Raw genomic sequence first — 18,062 nt, 5'->3', positions numbered from 1 at the left:
CACTTATTCTTCTGCCTCAGTTATTCTGCTGTTTATTCCATCTAGAGTGTTTTTAATTGTGGTTATTTTGTTATCTGTTACTGTTTGCTTGCTCTTTAGTTCTTCTGAGTCCTCATTAACTGTTTCTTGTATTTTCTGTATTTTGTTATGGAGATTTTAGATCATCTTTACTATCATTACTCTGAATTCTTTTTCAGTCAATTTTCCTATTTCCTCTTCATTTATGTGGTCTTGTGTATTTTTACCTTGTTCCTTCATCTGTGCCGTATTTTTTTGTCGTCTCATTTTCCCCCCACTTTGGATGGGTGGGACTGTGCTCCTATCCCACTGGGTGTTTGGCCTGAGGTTTCAAGCACTGGAGTTTGTAGGCTGTTGAGTATAGCTGGGTCTTGGTGTTGAGTTGAGAACCTCTGGGAGACCTCACTGTAAAGAATAGTCTCTAGGAACTGAGTTTCCCTGTTAGTCCAATGTTTTGGACTCAGAGCTCCCATCTCAGGAGCTCAGGCCTGACCCTGGGCTTGTGTATCTAGATCCCACAAGCCATGTGGAGCAGAGAAAATGAAAAAAAAAAAAAAAGTAAGAGAACAGCAGAACAATAGAAAGATAAAAGATACAATAATAGGAAACTAACAGATGTGTTAGAAAAAATTTTAAAAAAAAAGATGGAGCAACAACTGGAAGGTAAAACAACTTCAAGAGCCTAAGTGAGGAGGTGGGAAGAGAAAAAAAGATAAAGAAAAAAAAGAAAAGCAAAAAAAAAAAAAAAAAAAAAAAGCCAGAAAAGGCCTTGGCTGTGGGGACGGGGCTTAGACAAGGGCAGGGGCAGGGTGGGAAGTTAGGCAATGGGCAGGGCCTACGCTTAGAAAAGGCTCTGGGGATGGTGGGGAATGGGGCTTAGGCCCAATGAGGCAGAGGGACCCAGGAATGCCTCTGGTCCTGGGAGCATAGGACCCAGCAGGTCAAGGTACCCAGAAGGCTCCCTGGGCCCGAGCTGGTAGGAGAAATGCTGGGCACCTCCCCTAGTCCTCTAGTCTCAGAGGGTCCCTCCCCCTTGGGTTCTCTTCTTCCTCACCCCCTCTCTCCTATTCCCCTAGGACCCTCACAGCCACAGGGGGCACTGGAAGGCAGGAGACCAGACTCTGACACCCAACAGGCTTCCCAGGGCCAACTGGGCTAGGGTAACGCCTGTGGCACTTCCCCAGGTCTCGCAGTCTCGTGGGGTCCCTGTCTGCCTCTCTTCTTCTCCCCCACCCCCCACTCTCCTAGGTTCCAAGCAGCTGGAGGGGGCCCAGAGAGTGAAGGACCAGGCCCGGGAGCCCAATCAGCCTCCCTGGCCAAGAGGGCAGGCGAAGCGCCCTCTCGCCTCCCCATCCCCCCATCTCAAAGCCCCCACCCCCTCCTGTCTGCCTCTCCACCTCCTCGCCCTCCTCCCTCCTTCCCACACCCCCAGGACCCAGGCAGCCCAGAGGGGGCCCTGGAGGGTGGAGGACCCCACTGGGGAGCCCAGCAGGCCCCCAAGCCAGGGAGCTCAGCAGGCCTCCTGGCCTCCCAGGCGGGAGAAACCCAGTTGCGGTTTCCCGATCTCCCCAGCCCCCAATGGTCCCTCCAGGTGGGAACCTCCCCCCTCACCCAGCCACCCCCCAGGGGCACCCGTCCTGTCCAGATTCCCCTTCCCTCCCCCCTACTTCCCCAAGGTGCCACCCGGTTGCTCCGGGGTTCCTGTGGTCTGCTTGGGCCTCAGGTCCCCCGCCCACCTCCAGCAACCTACCTATTTGTGGGGAGATGCGATCTCCGCATCTTCCCACACCCAGGAAATCTTAAGAATGCATCATATTGCAAAACCCCATGCAGCTTTTATGGGTCTTCTGCAGGCCTATTTAATTTACTTCTGCTCTGCTCAGGTCTCTGTATTGGGTCAGTGAGGCTCCAACCTGCCTGGTGATAGTAGAGTTGGATTCTCTTGCATGAGGTAATGGTGGAGGTCTTCAGAAGTTTTTGAACTTCACTCACTCTTTTCACTTGTATTTAAGATAAACCTCACTTGGACTTTCTCTTACACTCTGCTCATCAGCAATCATGATATTTAAATAACATAAATAGAAACAGAAGTTAAACACTCAGTTTTGCTAAGTGAGGAAACTTAGGAAGGTCAGCCTCCTACCCAATGTGGAGTCTCTCTCATCAGAGCCAGAAAGGGGCTTCTGCTACCTCAGTCTTTACAGATTTAGTAATGAATGCAGCTCTCAAACACTCAGCAGGGTTACTCAGGCTGACTAGTCAAGAGATTTTGCCCTTGACTCTATGAACTCAGAACCATCTAGCATATGCAGATGGTAAGGAGAGCACCCAAACAGGAGTGAAATTAACCTCCATATAACTCAGAGAAGTGTTATCACCCCTCCCCATCCATAGGAGAGAAACTGTGGAGCTCCCCCACCTCTTAAAGCATCATCCCGCCCTGCCCTGATAGAGAAGCTGGAAATAAACCTTGCAACAGGCCTCCTATTGTCCAGTTAATCAGAATGAAGAATGATGGATGCAGATAAAGAAGATTGCAATTTATTTACAATATACATAAATAAAAGGCATACAGAAGAATGGTTAGGGAAGAGAAGACTAGGTCAGGGAGTAGAGATCGTGTTTGTTTTATTCTGCTAACTGATGATAGCATAACAGTAGAATCCAGGAATCTGTTCGGGACACTAACCTTTGGGATATAGATTTCATTGATCCAAACCTCCATTGTATCTAGGAAGAAAATCACTTATGTATAGAAAGTTCTTCAGTAAAGAAGGTAGAGTTCAAGTGTGTCAACCTGTCAGAAATACAAAAGAAAAAAAAAAAGGAAAAAATATATTAAAAATATATATATATAAACAATAATAAGCCATTAGATTTTTCTGTTCTTCTCTGGTACAGGAATCCAAAATATCTTCTATCTCTTCAGGTAGGGCAGTTCAACTCCCTCTGGCTTCTGCCACACACAGATCAACTCTAGGTCTCAGAAGATTTCTTGACTGGATTTTGTAAAGACTGCCTCTACCCCCTTATCCATTGTGGATATCTGGGGGAGAGGGGCCGTAGCCAGTGCGCCTCAAACGTTCAGGTGTATTATGTAGCACCTGGAATCCTGTTTACATGCGTATTTTGATGCAGTAGTTCTGGGTGAGTCCTGAGGGTCTGCATTTCGAGCACATGCCAGGTGTTGCTGATACTACTGGTCTACCATCTTGGGAGCATGTAACAGATGGTACATTTGTAACCATGGCAGCTACTGCGAAGAGAAAGGACCTGCTGAGATTCACTCTTTGATTCAACATTATTTGTATCTTAGTCATGAATCTAATACTTCATGGTCAGCGTATATGATCTTATGAATTCTAGCTAGTGAGTATTTAGAATTAACAGGTTAAAGTTTACAAATGCATATCTTGGGATATAAAATAAAGAGAGCATGGTTCTACTAAATAGCAGGTACTCATAGGTGCTCAAAGAATGAATAATGTATGTGCCTATTTTATGTTCACAGGTACAGAGAGTGTGTGCTTGTGAGTGAGAGAGAGGAGAATGTGTGAAGGTTTAAAACATTAAATGAAAACCTCTCAGCCTTCGAATTTAAATATCAAAAAGAGCAAATTAATTAAATATTATGAAATCAAGTAAAAGACAGCCTAACCAACCAATCTACGTTAACAAACGAATATACACATTTTTTTCAAAGTTCAAACACCCAAGGACTTTGTCACAGATCCACACTCAGGGATATAGTATATTTGTATTTTCATACACTTAGCAATTTTGGAATTTCTGTACGTTTTAAGTAATGATACTCCCATCAAAATTCATTTCAAGTGACTAGTTTTGAAAGTACTCAGATGGCAGGGAATAACCAGGCCCTAAAAACCTACTCATATCACCCTTTGGCCATGACAGGGCTTTCCTTTAATCATTTTAGTTGCCTTCTGGATGCCCAATGATGGAATGGATTGGGTAGCATTCCTGGCAGGAAGATAGAATTATCTGTGACCCATGTATACTTGAAATTAGACCAAAGCCTCTGTTCCTTTCCTGATAGGAAAAGCAACATCTTAGCTTTTTCTTTCTTTTAGGAGTAATATTTCTTATTGCAGTAGCATATTGTTCATATCAACAGCTCCTAGTGAGAGAGAGGATTACTACCTCTTTAATGTTGCTCTGAAACACATTTGGGATGGGGCGGGATGTACCTTAATGGAGTCTATAAATTTATTTAAGCAGAGCAGTTGAGTACACTTGACAGTGAATTCTGTATTTTTAGCCTGACTTATTAAGCAGTCAGTGTCAATGTAATTGAGAGGGATTTTACCTTTAAAAACCTTTTCTCTGTCTTTTTTCTTAGGATGGTATTCTTCACCTTGACTTCTTTCCCTCTTAGGATTGGCTGAGATGAGGAGAGGGAGCATCAGAGATCAGAGCTAAAGAAAGAATGTGGTCCACCAGTGTGACCAATACGAGATGTTCATTTATCGACAGTGGGACTTTTCTTTTTAAGTTGCCTTCCCAAATTTGATGATTCTTTTTAAAAAAGAACTGTTTGCCTAATTACCCTACATATAATTTCCATACATTTTAATGTTTAAAACCCCATTAATCTCTATTTTTTTTTAGTTTGAGAAAAAATATATAACATAATCACTCAGAGAAGGGATATAAAAATTTTTACACTTGACAACTCTAAAGAAGTGATAGCACTTTGGATGTCTGCATTATTATGTTCCTAAAAGCAAAGGGGGTAAATTATCAAAGAGTTACGTGAGGATTTAATTGTCTGATTTCTGTTAACATCAGTGGAAGTCACGTGGATAAATCCTCGCGGAACACGCTGTTCTGAAAATATTAGTCCGGAAAAGGTTTCTATGGAAATGTTCATGTGTTTCTTTCATTAATTGGTCTAATTATTCCACTTGCAGAAATGGGAATGAGAAGTATTAAGGAGGGATTATGAGAAAGGTTAACACTATTAGGAGCAAGAATAGGAATTGTGCTATTTTTAGGTCTGAAAATCTTACAGGTTCCCAAAACAATGTAGATGGCCAGGTCCCTCTGTCCCCAGGAGGTTATGGTAAAAGCATTTATTCAACGTGTTTGAAATAGTTACTTTAACACTTTGCATTTCTGTGTACCTTTGGGGTTAACAGATTTGTTATGCATTTAAGCACTGCTGGCATGGTTAGGATTTCTGCTTTTCTGTAAAGATAGGAAGTAAGACAGATCATAGCATTGTCTGTTTTCTTCTTCTTTCTTTCTTTTTTTTAATCTGTTTCCTTTGTCTTATGCAACAGAAAGTGGAAAGCAGGGCTTGCTGAAAAAGAGGAGTTGGATTAGAGATGTTAAGGAGAGGAAGGTGGCAAGAAAAACGTACAAATACATGTGTTTTTGAAAACTCTAACACCTTTCCTAAGAGAGAGAGAGTTGTCCTAGGAGAGAATCTTAATGCATTCGAATAATCCAGAGAACCCAAACTACTTGTTGCCGGGTGTCAGCTACCTGATGGTTTAACCGAAGTAAAGTAAGAAAAGTTAGGACATGCTGTGCCATGTGTGGTCTTTGTTCTCTGTAATTAACTTTTACGGGAGGGTAGCTGCTTTACAGTGTTGTGCGGTCACGTGTGGCCTTGACCCTCCCTCTTTGTGTACTGCTCTTTCTAGGTCCCGTGAATTGGTTGCCAGCACCTTCTGCTGTCAGCTGTCGCCTGGAACTGTGAATGGCCTCGTTGTTCAGCCCACTTTTCTTTAGAAACATTTTTGTTCTAATTCCTCATGGTCTCTATGTCCTCCCCATCCCCAAATCTATTTTCTTATTTTATTTTCTATATTTAATTCTTAACTCTACACAATCTCTCTCTCTCTCATTTGCTTTCCTTTTTCTTTCCCCTTATATTAAATAAGATTTTCACTCCAGACTCTGGGGGTTGGTGCCTTTCATCTCATGTGTTCGTTGTCTGCATGTCCTCCTGTATTTTAATTTATCAATCTCATTTCTTTCCATTCTACACATCCCTCTCCATTAAGAGATAGGACGCTGTATTCTTTTAGAGACATTCACAGTCTAGCATTCAAATGATTAAGAAGAACGTGCTAGATTTTCCCCACCTTCCAGAAGTAGAGCATGAGAAGTACTAGACTGCCTTTGGTCCATGCTGCTATCCCTAGAGCCAGCATCAAGTTAGCCCTCTAGGTTTGACTTCACTTAGAAATTTGTGGTGATAAAACAGTGAAGAGCATCTCTTTTTTTTAATATTTTTTAATTTATTTTATTTTTGGCCGCGCCGGGCCTTAGTTGCAGCACACGGGATCTTTGTTTTGGTGGGCAGGCTTCTCTCTAGTTGTGGTGTGCGGGCTCCAGAGCACGTGGGCTCTGTAGTTGCGGCACACGGGCTTAGGTGCCCCTTGGCATGTGGGATCTTAGTTCACTGACCAGATATTGAACCACGTCCCCTGCATTGGAAGGCAGATTCTTAACCACTGGACCACCAGGAAATTCCCAAGAGCATCTTAAATTTTTTTTTCCCTTTTTTTTTTTTTTTTACCCCCATGAATTCACTACCATCCTAGAATTATGTTATTTTTACCTTGCTTCCCCCATTCCAAGCTGCCATGGTATCCACAGAAAAAATGATTAGGCTGCTGTTTAAATTTGTCATTTCCAGTGGGTTCACTATTGCTTAAAATTATTGATGTTTTTCTAACTTTGGATAGAAAACAGTGTGCAGGTCACTAAATTCAAAGGACACTACCTCGAAGTCAGTAGCCCTGAAACATGCTTCTTTTTTAAATTCTTTCTTTTTTCCACTATCTTCAGATGTGACCATTGTTTGTAGGGACACCAATATCAATTCAGCACAGCCAATCAGCATGGATGGACTTTATTCATGACATCCTGGTTTGCCCCTTCCCTTGACCAGCAGCACAGAAACAAAATTTTAATCACCCCCTCCAGCTCTGAAATGCCACTGGTCCTTCTGTCCAAACGATGGCGCTTGAACGTGATAGTTCTGGGTCCAGGCAGCAACCCAGGAAGGCTGCGGGATTGTAGGAGCCTCATAAAGTTACTGTAAGCCTCAAAGAAGCACAGTGACATACCCTCTTTAAAGCGTGTGGGGGTCACATGCTTACAAGTAGGGTCACTAAGTCAGTTGTTACAGCGCAATTCCACGGCAGAGGTATTTTTGCACAGCTGTTCGTTGGAAGAGCAACGTGCAGTAGGCATCACACTTATGCTCTGGTTCAGATCCGTGAAGCAGCCATAGCCCCACTGCATGGTTTCATCCAGGTGCTCTTCACAGTTGTCAGCCCATCTTCCCAGGCTGCAGCCAGGATTTTGATGCCCTTCCAGGACTGCCACCAGTCCCTAATTGCCCGCTGACATCTTCTCCCTGATTCCCACACCATTTCCTTGAAGGCACCTAGAGACTCATTAAAATTGCATTTTTAACGTTTTCCCCAATGCTCTTACTCTGTCATTTTTTGTTTTTATTTTTGAAGTAGGTCCAGCACCATTGCACTTTTTATGAGCCATTGTGGGTCATAACTGTTTGAGAATAAAAAATAAATGGCAGAAAGAGGAGTCAGAATAGAGCCCCCAGAATGCAAGATACTGCAGTGGAGTACACGTTTTGAGGGATTGTAAGAATACTCAGTAGTGTGTGTCAAACTAGTAGCTCCAAGTGGGTTTGTGTGCATTTATTTCCCGAGGAAAACAGTTGATAAATATCACTCTAATTACTCATCTTTGCATGCACGGTGTTAAGCGGCCTGTGTGGTATCACATGATAAAGGTCACAGGGCTTGAATTACTCTTTAGTGAATTTTGATGAACACCTTGATTTCCCCAGTTGAGGCCAACTAGATCTATCTTGGAGGAAAGCCTCAGTTTTTACTGGGAAGATGAGTCACAGAGATCAATCCAAGGACAAAAAATGAATTAGAGAGTAAAGCTCCTGCCTAGCTGAAAATTGTGGCAATTTTCATTCCTAATGGTAATTTTTGTCATTTTGTTTAGAAAGTGAAACTTTTTTATAAATTGTGAAATTAACACAGTACTTATAGGAAAGGAATTTTTTGAAAGACACAAAAACTCCATGCTAACAGAACAATAACTTTTTTTCTGCCTTTTTCTTCTGCCTTTGAGTTTATCTATATGCATGTTATAGGCAAACAATCATAGATCATGCCACTTTCTTATTAATATAACATTTTTATTTATTGAAAACATCTTATTTTATATGTGCATGTAAACTGATTCTTGTAACAGTTCTGCAACACTATATTTCTAAGCAGAACTGTATTTGCAGGTGGCGTGCATGTTTAAGTACAAAATTCAAGACAGTCTACAAAACAGCTACTAGAATAAGTGAGTTTAACAATGTCGCAGAAAACAAGGACACAATATAGGAATTAACTGCATTTGTATATACTGGCAGCAAACAAATGGAAACTTTAAAAATTCAATTATAATAGTATGTGGCATAATTTTAATAGCAATAATGAATTACCCTGCTCCCAACCTTGTAGCTCCAACCTTGACTCAGTCACCCGGGACCACTCAGGAGAACCTCAAACACCCACAAAATATCTTGCACAGTAACAGCAGTTACAACATGGAATGCTGGTTTCCTCTTCAATAAGAAAGCATATGTGATGGGGGAATTACAGCTTCCACATCTCTCAGTTATCTATCTTCTTTAACGTCCGTATCCTGGGACTGTTTCGTAACAGACTGTTGTTATTGGCTTCTCTGTTCTCTCCCCAAACAGGGAGGACTCCACAGAAACTTCAGGGTCATTCTCTACCTTCTGTCAAGCACGTTTGTCTCTTTAATTTCCCATTGTTAAAGCAACAGCATTCAAGGAGCTTACACTCTCTGAGTTGGAGTCTACCTCAAGCATCTGGGGGAATGTGCCACACAGAGGAGAAGGTTTCCTTGGCAACAGGAATGTGGGGGAAAAAACATGGAAATATTTGCTCCCTCCCTCTTTCCCTGGGGCCCCTCAGCACTGCTGTTTGTCAAGCATAAAAACTACACTTGAGGCAAGTGTCCTTGCTCTCTATCCATTTAGCCATTGACCCCACTACCAACCACTTGCTCTGTTTTCCCATTAATGAAAATAGTTCATCTGTGAAATGGGCATTGTTTCATTATTGCCTTTAGCTGGTCTTTTCTAGACATCCAAATAGAGAAAGGGAAATTGGGTTTTAAGAAGTCTGTGTGTGTGTGTATACGAATGTATTCATCCAAATTGCAATGACTGAATTGCAATGACTGGTAGCACTTATTTTTACATTTATTTTCAGTTCTGAAATTTGCATAATAGGCATTTTCCAAACTCTGGCAGGGATATAATGGCATATTTGGTGACTAGTGTGAAAATTAATGTATTAATTTGGCAGAACTTATGACATACTAAGTATGCTTCTAAATAAGCCTCCATAAGCTCAAAATGCTTTGCTTCCCTTCTTAAAAATGGCAAGACAAATACAGGCATGTGAATTTACAGACAGGTGAATCTAGGAAGTCTGATTCCAGGGACATCATTCAGCAAGTATAGGAACCAGCTGATGTGATTTTTCAGTCCTAAGCTCTCACCATGCCGCAGGAAGTCAGTAACCCCGAATCAGTGTGGATCCAAAACTCAACCTCTTCCTAACCCACTTCATCCCTCTTATCTGTATTTTTTCCTTCCTCAGAACAATGATAGAGAATATGCATATATAGTTGTTGATTTCTAAATTATTCTGCTGCTGAGTTTGTCAGCTATTGAAGTATATTTAGTGTGCTGTAAGCTTTTGCTTCTTTTTCCAGGTAATGGAACCACCTGTTCAGCTTGAAACTTTAGGAATTTAAGAGTTTGTCAAGAGATTTATTGCCTCTTATTCAGAAACAAGTCTTCAGTGCAAGTAGCAAAGATAAGAGAATTAGTATCTGCCGTGTGTGTGTGTGTGTGTGTGTGTGAGAGAGAGAGAGAGAGAGAGAGAGCTGGCATTTATTTCTCACCCCTCTGGAGGCTGGAAGTCCAAGGTCAGGTTGGTGGTAGGTTGGTTTCTTCTGAAGCCTCTCTCCTTGACTTGAAGAAAGCTGCCCATTCTTTCTAAAGTGAAGAATTAAAACAATGATATTAAGTGCAGAAAACCAGTGTGTTTTGCCAGAGAGTTCTTACAATGCCATCAACAAGCACTAGCACGTTCCATGGTTTCACCCACCACTGGCTGGAATTAGAACAAAAACAGCAATCCTGTGTTGCTTCCCAGCTTCCCATTTTGAGTTACTCTAATGCTGCAGTAACTGCATTATACCTTCAGGAACTAAATGGCATATACTAAGCGTCACATTGTACCTGTGTGTGTTTATAAAGGGAGATTCAAAACCTAAAAGGACGTGCCAGGTTTATTCAAGAGGCTGTGAAACAGAGTAAAAAAGACACCAGAAGCTTTCTTTTCCTCCGCCCCCCCCCACCCCCCTTTGTGGTTGTGTTTGTTGTTGGTTTGTGGTGACAGCAACTGACTATAAATTATGGGAATCGGTAATGCCAGCTCTCAGCATCCCACAAGCTCTCTTCCTGTTCCAGCTCACACTGGCGGCCCTGAGGGTTTGCAGGGTTGCCGGAAAGACCGGCTACTTGAATCCTGTACATTTGCCCGGTGGTGACAGCCAGCACTTGTACAACGACACCTGCCATCTGGCTCTTTCTGCTAGATTTGCAGCAGAAGCCTCTTTTGGGTGGAGGGGATGTGAGAGTCTCCAGGCAAACCAGAACCTCTGTGAAATCACCACAGATGGCTTTATTTTGGGAGCTAACAGGCCTGGAAATCGAAGCAGGAAGTAGAAAAATAAATCAGCTGGGAGTTTGATGTCTGCTGGTCTTCAAGGGGCTTGAGATAAATTTCATTGATTTATTAGGACGATATTTTGTACCTAGAAAAATTTGGAAACAATTTGAAACTTTAAAGACCCCATCAAGAAACTGTGGCTATTGTACTCTTCTTCAGGAAAAGTGGTGATGTGATAGAAATTAGCCGTTGGAAAAATGCACTTTCATCATTCCTAAATCACTGTTTCTCAAGAGATGTACCATCTGCGTTAGGATGGGGAGGAGAGCTTATTAAAAAAAATGTAGATAACTGGATTTTCCTGAATTGTTGAGGGCCAGGTACCACCTCTCCCCAAAGAGTACTCTCTTCTTGTAGGGAAGGTGCATTTCTTCAGTCTCTTTAAAAGCTTTTGTAAATTTTAACTAGGTGCAACTGATTCTAATGCTCAGATAGATTAGCTTTCCCAAAATGTATTCTCAAGCAATTAATGTGCCATTAATCTTTAAGAACCACTGCCCTAAAGCTAATCTACTTTGAAAATTCCTCTGATGTTTATTTCCTTCTCTGTGTTCTAAAAAATCCTTATGGGCAGGAATACCATCGGGTTCAAATTGGAGGCAAGTTTCCATCTACATCTTCAAAGATGTCTATGTTGTCAAGAATACTGCCTAATGCAGCAAATGTTTGCTTTCTCTGTATTTTGGGATGTGTTCAGAGATGATTAAGATGAAGAGGTTGAAGAGCGGTTAGTGTAGGCAAGGTACATGAAAAAAGTGACCAGCATTTTTTTTTACTCTGAAATTGTTTTATTTTAAAAGGTAAAACTTTATACAGCCTTTTAAAACATGAAAATTCAAAATTCATTAGGCAAGTCGATCATACAAACCTATTCACAGCAGTATTAAAGAAGTGGTAACATTTCACCAGCATAAAATGTCGCAGAATTCAAATCACAACTTGGATCTTCAGTGATTCAAGTGTTTCATTCCACACAATAAGGTCCGGTCAGTTTTAGGAGGAAATTCTTCCTCTGGCTATTCTGTTCTCAGTCCAGCCTTTGAGATGTAGACAGTAGGATAACTGGCCGTGCTGGCGATTCCACAGTTGTTGTCCCAGTCTTTGGACATCTTTATGTAGCCTTTCATGCCCCAACCTGTACCCCAGCTGTTCTTGACAAGCCAGTATTTCTTGTCATCTGGGTCTGTTCCTTCAAAGCCATAGCCAACCACCAGAACAGCATGATCCAGATCGTAGCTGCTGCATTTTGTGTTATAGTAAATGCCTCCTTCATAGAACTGGAAGGATAGATGGCTTGCATCTATAGCAACAGAGGTGGGGCCCACAGTTGCCACTGCCTTCATGAGGTCCCTCTCTTGCTGAGGAACGTTCCTGAAACCAGTGTCGCTGGCAGCAGAATGCTCAGGATCATAGTGGCAGGATCCCTCCCTCGCACGATATGGATAGGATTCCTCTGAGTCCAGACCTCCAGCGTCCTTAACATTATGGAAGGCGTCATTCACTAGGCCACCATGGCAACCCTGATTGCCTGCAGGCCTAGAACAGCCCACCAGGTTCTGCTCACTCAGTGAAACAAGTTCGCCAGTTTTCCGGAACATCTGTCCTTCAAGAGCACCAGTGGCACTAAAAGCCCAACAAGAACCACGGTCACCCTGATCCTTCACAGGAGTTACAGAGCCTTTCTCCAGTCCATGGATGAGGGAGTTGAAGCAGAGACAGGTTCATGGACTATGTTCCCCTTCTTGTGCTTCTGGTTTTGAAAACCATTCATCACCTGCCTGAATTCTTCACGGGTCCTGTCACCAAAGGCATTCACGGCCATGGTGAAGCCTGTTTCCCTTGGCCGTATTCCAGATTGTGCAGGTCAGTCATTCTCACGTTCTCCCACACTGCTCTCCTCCATCCTTCTTCATTCAAGCCGTATTGTTTCCCCTGGGTCCTTCCACGCTATCCATTGTGTGCTTAAACTGTGATCGCGTTTCGGAGCAGCTGAGGCTGCTCCCAGGCAAAGGGCAGTCAGGAGGAGTGAAGGATTCGTGTTTTAAAGACCTGCTGAGGACGCAGCTGTGCAGCCGCAGCCAGAAACTGCGGATCCGGGGGCATCTGAGGTTGACCAGAACTTTTTGACTACTTATAAGGCAAAGCTACTTGTAAACTATTCACATGACCTCTGTGCCTTCATGGGTGTTTCTTCTTTATACAGGAACAGGATATAGTTATACAGTCACTGCTCACATGAGCCCAGGGACTTGCTATTAGAGAACACCCCTCCTGCACCACCTCCTTCTTCTCTCTGTGCCTTGATGCCCACGGAGGTGTCCCACTGAGGCTGTCAGCAGAGTTCGTGTTCTAGTCTGTTTCTAAGGAGCATATTTTAATCTTCTCTGAGGAAAAACTAATCTGAGTGGAACCAGTGTGATTTTTTATTATTAAATGGTGGAAAGTGGAAGCTAAAATATCGTGGATTTCCAGTATGTGGAGACCAGAAAGCTTAGCACCACAGCCACCAGTGATGGTAATGACCGACAAGTTTGTTCAGGTGTATCACGAGTTCCGTTGGTACAGCTTTCATTTCATCAGGCATTTATTTATTCAGCAAGTGTTTACTGAGCCCCTAATAGACCAGGCAGGAATCCAGTGATATTTGGAGACACAGACCTGGCGTCATCCCACACTAAAGCCATTTGCACCCCCCACCCACAAATCTACTCAAATCTGTTGTGATTTTACATGTTTAAATAACAGATAGCTTCTTCCAAACACAGAGCCCTCAACATGAAAATCAAAACCTATAATAACTACACAACACAGACACAGATACACTCACAAACCCACACATACATGCAAGTGGAATATATCATTGTTCGTACATATAAATTCTTACATGTTATTCTTACACATATATTTTTAGTTATTTCTTCACACATTTTAAACTAAAATTATAGAGAATCAACTGTACTCCAGTATAAAATAAAAATTAGAATAAATGAGTAAATAAAATTACAGAGATACCCTGTCATGGAAAATGGTCTTTTGTGTGTTGATAGCCAAGACACACGCTACTTTGAACACTGTAAAAATGATATTTGTGATGCTATTAAGTAGATGCTGACATTGTTTCTCAGTGTTTACTTGTTTACTCTTCCACGTTCCATCCATAATGTTGACAACAGGCGCTGCTTGTGTGCACACGTGATACTACGCACATGTGACACACAGGTGTGATACTAGTCGGTTATTAGTGTATTTGAACCCTCAGTCTGAGACTTTCAGGTCCTCATATATGTTCTTATAATAATATCTCCTTATTTCTGATAAATCATGGATTCATGAAAGCTAAAGGGCTGGAGAAGGAAAATATCCTTGACCTCCTACTGCCAGTTCAGACCCATAGTGTGAATATAAACCTCACGTAGCAGGCACACAATCGGTATTTTCTGAATGGATGAACAAATGGCAACATTTTCTAAAATAATAAGACCAAATGTTGGAGAAGATGGTTCTAATTGTCTAATTTAATCCCCGTTTAAAGACCTGCTTATGTTGAGGTTTTGTGAGTTCTTAATTTAGCATCGTATCGATGGCCAGAAGTTCAGAACCAGAATTGGCCTCTGGAGCCAAGTAAACTATAAAGCAGCAGCATTTCCCAGGATCACTCGGTTCTAGTGCGGAGGGGTCATTTCCCCTCTGTCCCTCAAGGACGTTTTTTACTAAATGTTATAGATTCTAATGCTTAGACAGACCAGGGTCTCTTAAATATTTTTGAAATCACCACTGGAGAAGTGAATCAGAGGCTTCAGTAGCAGACACAAATATAAACCCAAACAGTTAGATGTGGTAGAGAAAAATCCCAGGGACATATTTCTAAGATTAGCGGTGCTGTATGTCTTTTTAAGACTATGATTACACAGCTAGGGGTAGGGAAACCTATCAAAAGTTCTCCAGGATAATTAACTGACATACTTTGATTGTGTTGACATCCCAGTGATTCTGATTAAGAGTTCTCCCACTTGCATCATTCCTGCCCCTTCCAACCAGGATCTTAGTGGAAGGCGGGGTGCTGGCATAGCCTCAGGACAACTCATCAGAGTCAGCACCATAGTGTGACTTGAACTCCTGGGGAGGAAATCCTGCCTAGCACTGCAGGTTCTGCATCTGATAAAGTTGTTTAAAAATCTTGATGTCCGTGTAGCATCCACCCGCCTCTCGTCGACATGCCTGGTGAAGGGTGAGGAGGGGGGTGACGGCTGCCTCCGCCACCATGCTTTCCACCTGTGAGGGAAGAGAGCGCTTACCTAATCCTGTGAAACCACGTGGAGCTTGTCCAATCACCAGAATGGTTACCTAGCAGTTCTAATGTGGCAATCACAAGTCTTTTCGGGTTCAGCCTAGAATCTAATATATTTTGCAGAAGCGAATGTAGTATACTGATATTGAGTTTGAAATCCTAACTGAGATCCGTGGCAACGTAGAGGCAACCCCAGTCCACGTATAGAAATCGTGTGCTAAGTGGCATCCTTTCCAGATTTTTCATCACCTTTTAATATTTGTGGAAACATTCAGAAATTGTTCATCATTGGTAAAATTTTGTGAATGACTACTGTGTAGTCCAAATAGGATTTTCAGAAGGGGCTGAATTGCTAAGGATGACTAAAACTAAAAGGTACATTTTTTTTTTTAATTAACTTGTGTTAGGAAATTAAATGTTAGTATCTATTCTTGTCCCATGAAAGACTATGGTGAATGTTTTAACCTCTGTTGGTAAGCCAAAAAAAATAAGGTTGATGAAAAAGAATAGTTTCAGTCCCTGTGAAACTTCTGAAACATACTTGTCAAGAAAAATTAGAGCTGTTTTACGTGCATACGTTTGCATGCTGAAGAAGCATTTTTGAAATGTTTTTTTTTTAATATTGTGGCTTTGATTTTAAAAGCTGTTGGCTTGCCCGAGAAATGTAACAGTTGTAACCAACATACAGTGGTGTGGCAACAGAGTTTAGCTGTGTTTCTCCTCCATGTATTCTTTTTTGTTTTCTCTTCAAGGGCTGATGTATGCCCCCGGTGTTCTAGGTTAAATGTGGTTCTTTCTGTGCTTTCCTCCATGCATCCTGTGGGGAGAGAGCAACGTAGGACACAGTGGGCAGAAGTCAAGAGTTGATCTCAGAAAGTGTCCTACCTTCATCCCTAACTCCAGGTGACTCTCTCAAGAACTGTTTTCTTTGGTCACAAAAGAGGTTAGTAGGAACGCAGAATTATTGGGCAAAAAAGGGACCTTAGAGCATGGGGGTGGGGGGGATGGGGCTTTAGTTTTCTGTTTGCGTATATATGCATTCATGGTTTTCTAAATGGTTGCAGAGAGACAAATGTAAGTCTACCACTTTTGCTAAAATATTACAGCTCTCTTGTTTGTATGTGAAAGAGTGAAATCCATGTACATACAGACATAGGTATACAGAGTCTAGAGTGGATTTTTAACTATTTATTGAGTTATGGCAAGGAGTTTAACACTCATTATTTCCAAAACCTCTTCACTCCTCAGAATCTGAAGTAATTATCTTTGTTCTGTTGGCTGAATACAAAGCCATCGCATCAGAATTGAAATAATGAGAACTACATGATTGTCTCATGTATGTAGTATTGCTGAAGGGCAAGGAAAATTCTGCCTAGGCGAGTTAAAAAAAAAAGAAAAGAAAAGAAAAGAAAATTATCCTTTTAAGTAATTGAACTTAAATTCTGGATAGAAATTTTACAGAAGTAATTTCACTTTCCCACCTGACAAAACAATATATACACTGAACATAGCATTGTTCTCAACCTAAATATCCCAAGATTACACTTCTTTTTGCTGATTTATGTCTGTCAAAATGTCAAACTCTGAGCAGGATTGCCTTGGCTCCATTTTTTTTCTTCTACTCTGATTTGGGTTGAGAGAGTGATAACAAAGCTTGTTAGAGACATGTCTGAGATTGATTCTGAGTGATAGCCTTAAGAAGCTTAGCTAAGGATGAAAAACGTGGGGTTTAGTACAGAAAAGCTGTAACAAGTAGTTAACTAGGTCCACTCTTTTGCCCTGGGTCCTTCCGTTTCTTGCCTAAGTGAAGCATCAGTGCACTGAAAATCAATCACCAGTCCTTCTTGTCAGTTGGGCAAAGCTGGGATACAATTTTGCATGCTTTCTTGTTGAGGAACAAAGCTCAGCCATTCCAAGAAACAAAGAGGCAACATGAAAATGTAAATGAAAGTAAAGTGCTTTCAGTGCTTATTCAATTAATTGAGTGTAAGTAGTTTCCTCCTACTGAGATCAAAAATGAGAAAGATGGAAAAGATAAAAATTAGTCCTTTAAAATAGATCAGTCTCAATAATTATTACACATAAGTAATTTGTCCTATGTAATGGAATGGTTAGAAATAAGAACTAAGAAGTCAGATTACCTGGCTTAAATCTCTGCCATCTATAGCTGTGTGACCTTTTTGACAAATTAACCATTCTGCCTCAGTGTTCTCATCTGTAAAGTGAAGGGAATCCTAGCACTAGTTCATAAATGATGAATGCAGTATTCAGAGTAGATTGCTTAAATTGTGGGTACTAAGTGCTTAATACACAGATCACAGTGCCTGAGGAGTCACGTAGCTCTGGGTACCTCATCGAGCTTGTGGAAGAAATGGGCACTGATGCCGAAGACTTTCTATCCTAAGTTACCTCTTTTCTATGTAAGGGGAATATCTAATATCAGTGCAGTGAAATGTTCCACTCAGTGATCTTCCATTAGGAATTTAGCTTTCTAGATTTTAAATGCTTGTCACACAGCTGGAGTCATGTTTTTACTCTTTAAAGAGGAAACTGGGCATTTTGGATTCTTTGGTAAAATATAGGTACATGGCTGTGCCAAGTTTCATCCTGGAACCAGCTGATGAATCTCCACCAGTTGTAGTTTTATTGGCGCACAGGCCTAAGCTAATGCTGAATGCAGTATGGGGGTGCCCGTCTCTTTACTGATTAAAAAAAAAAAGAGAAGCTTCGTTATGAAAAAAACAAAAACACTCTCACAAAATAAAACAGTGAGGCACTAATTTGCTTTTTTGCCTACCTTACATGCCACTGTATGTGAGAGATTATCATGGAAAACACATTCTTGCTATAATTTGGAGCCTTTAGGCATTTGATGTGCCAGTTGCCTTCACTTGGATCTGGTCTGTAAT

General features: G+C 41.6%; 1 protein-coding gene and 1 pseudogene across 18 annotated transcripts in view; one reads left to right on the top strand and one right to left on the bottom strand.

Moving 5' to 3' along the window:
* The window catches only part of ARPP21 (cAMP regulated phosphoprotein 21), a 153,025-nt gene that overhangs the window by 109,003 nt on the left and 25,960 nt on the right, over positions 1-18,062 (top strand). The window lies entirely within an intron of this gene.
* On the bottom strand, positions 11,882-12,906 carry LOC130835048 (procathepsin L-like; annotated as a pseudogene).

The sequence above is a fragment of the Hippopotamus amphibius genome, chromosome 13 (assembly GCF_030028045.1).
Source record: "Hippopotamus amphibius kiboko isolate mHipAmp2 chromosome 13, mHipAmp2.hap2, whole genome shotgun sequence".
In the NCBI taxonomy this organism is placed as follows: Eukaryota; Metazoa; Chordata; class Mammalia; order Artiodactyla; family Hippopotamidae; genus Hippopotamus; species Hippopotamus amphibius.
This window is presented reverse-complemented; position numbering and strand designations above follow the sequence as displayed.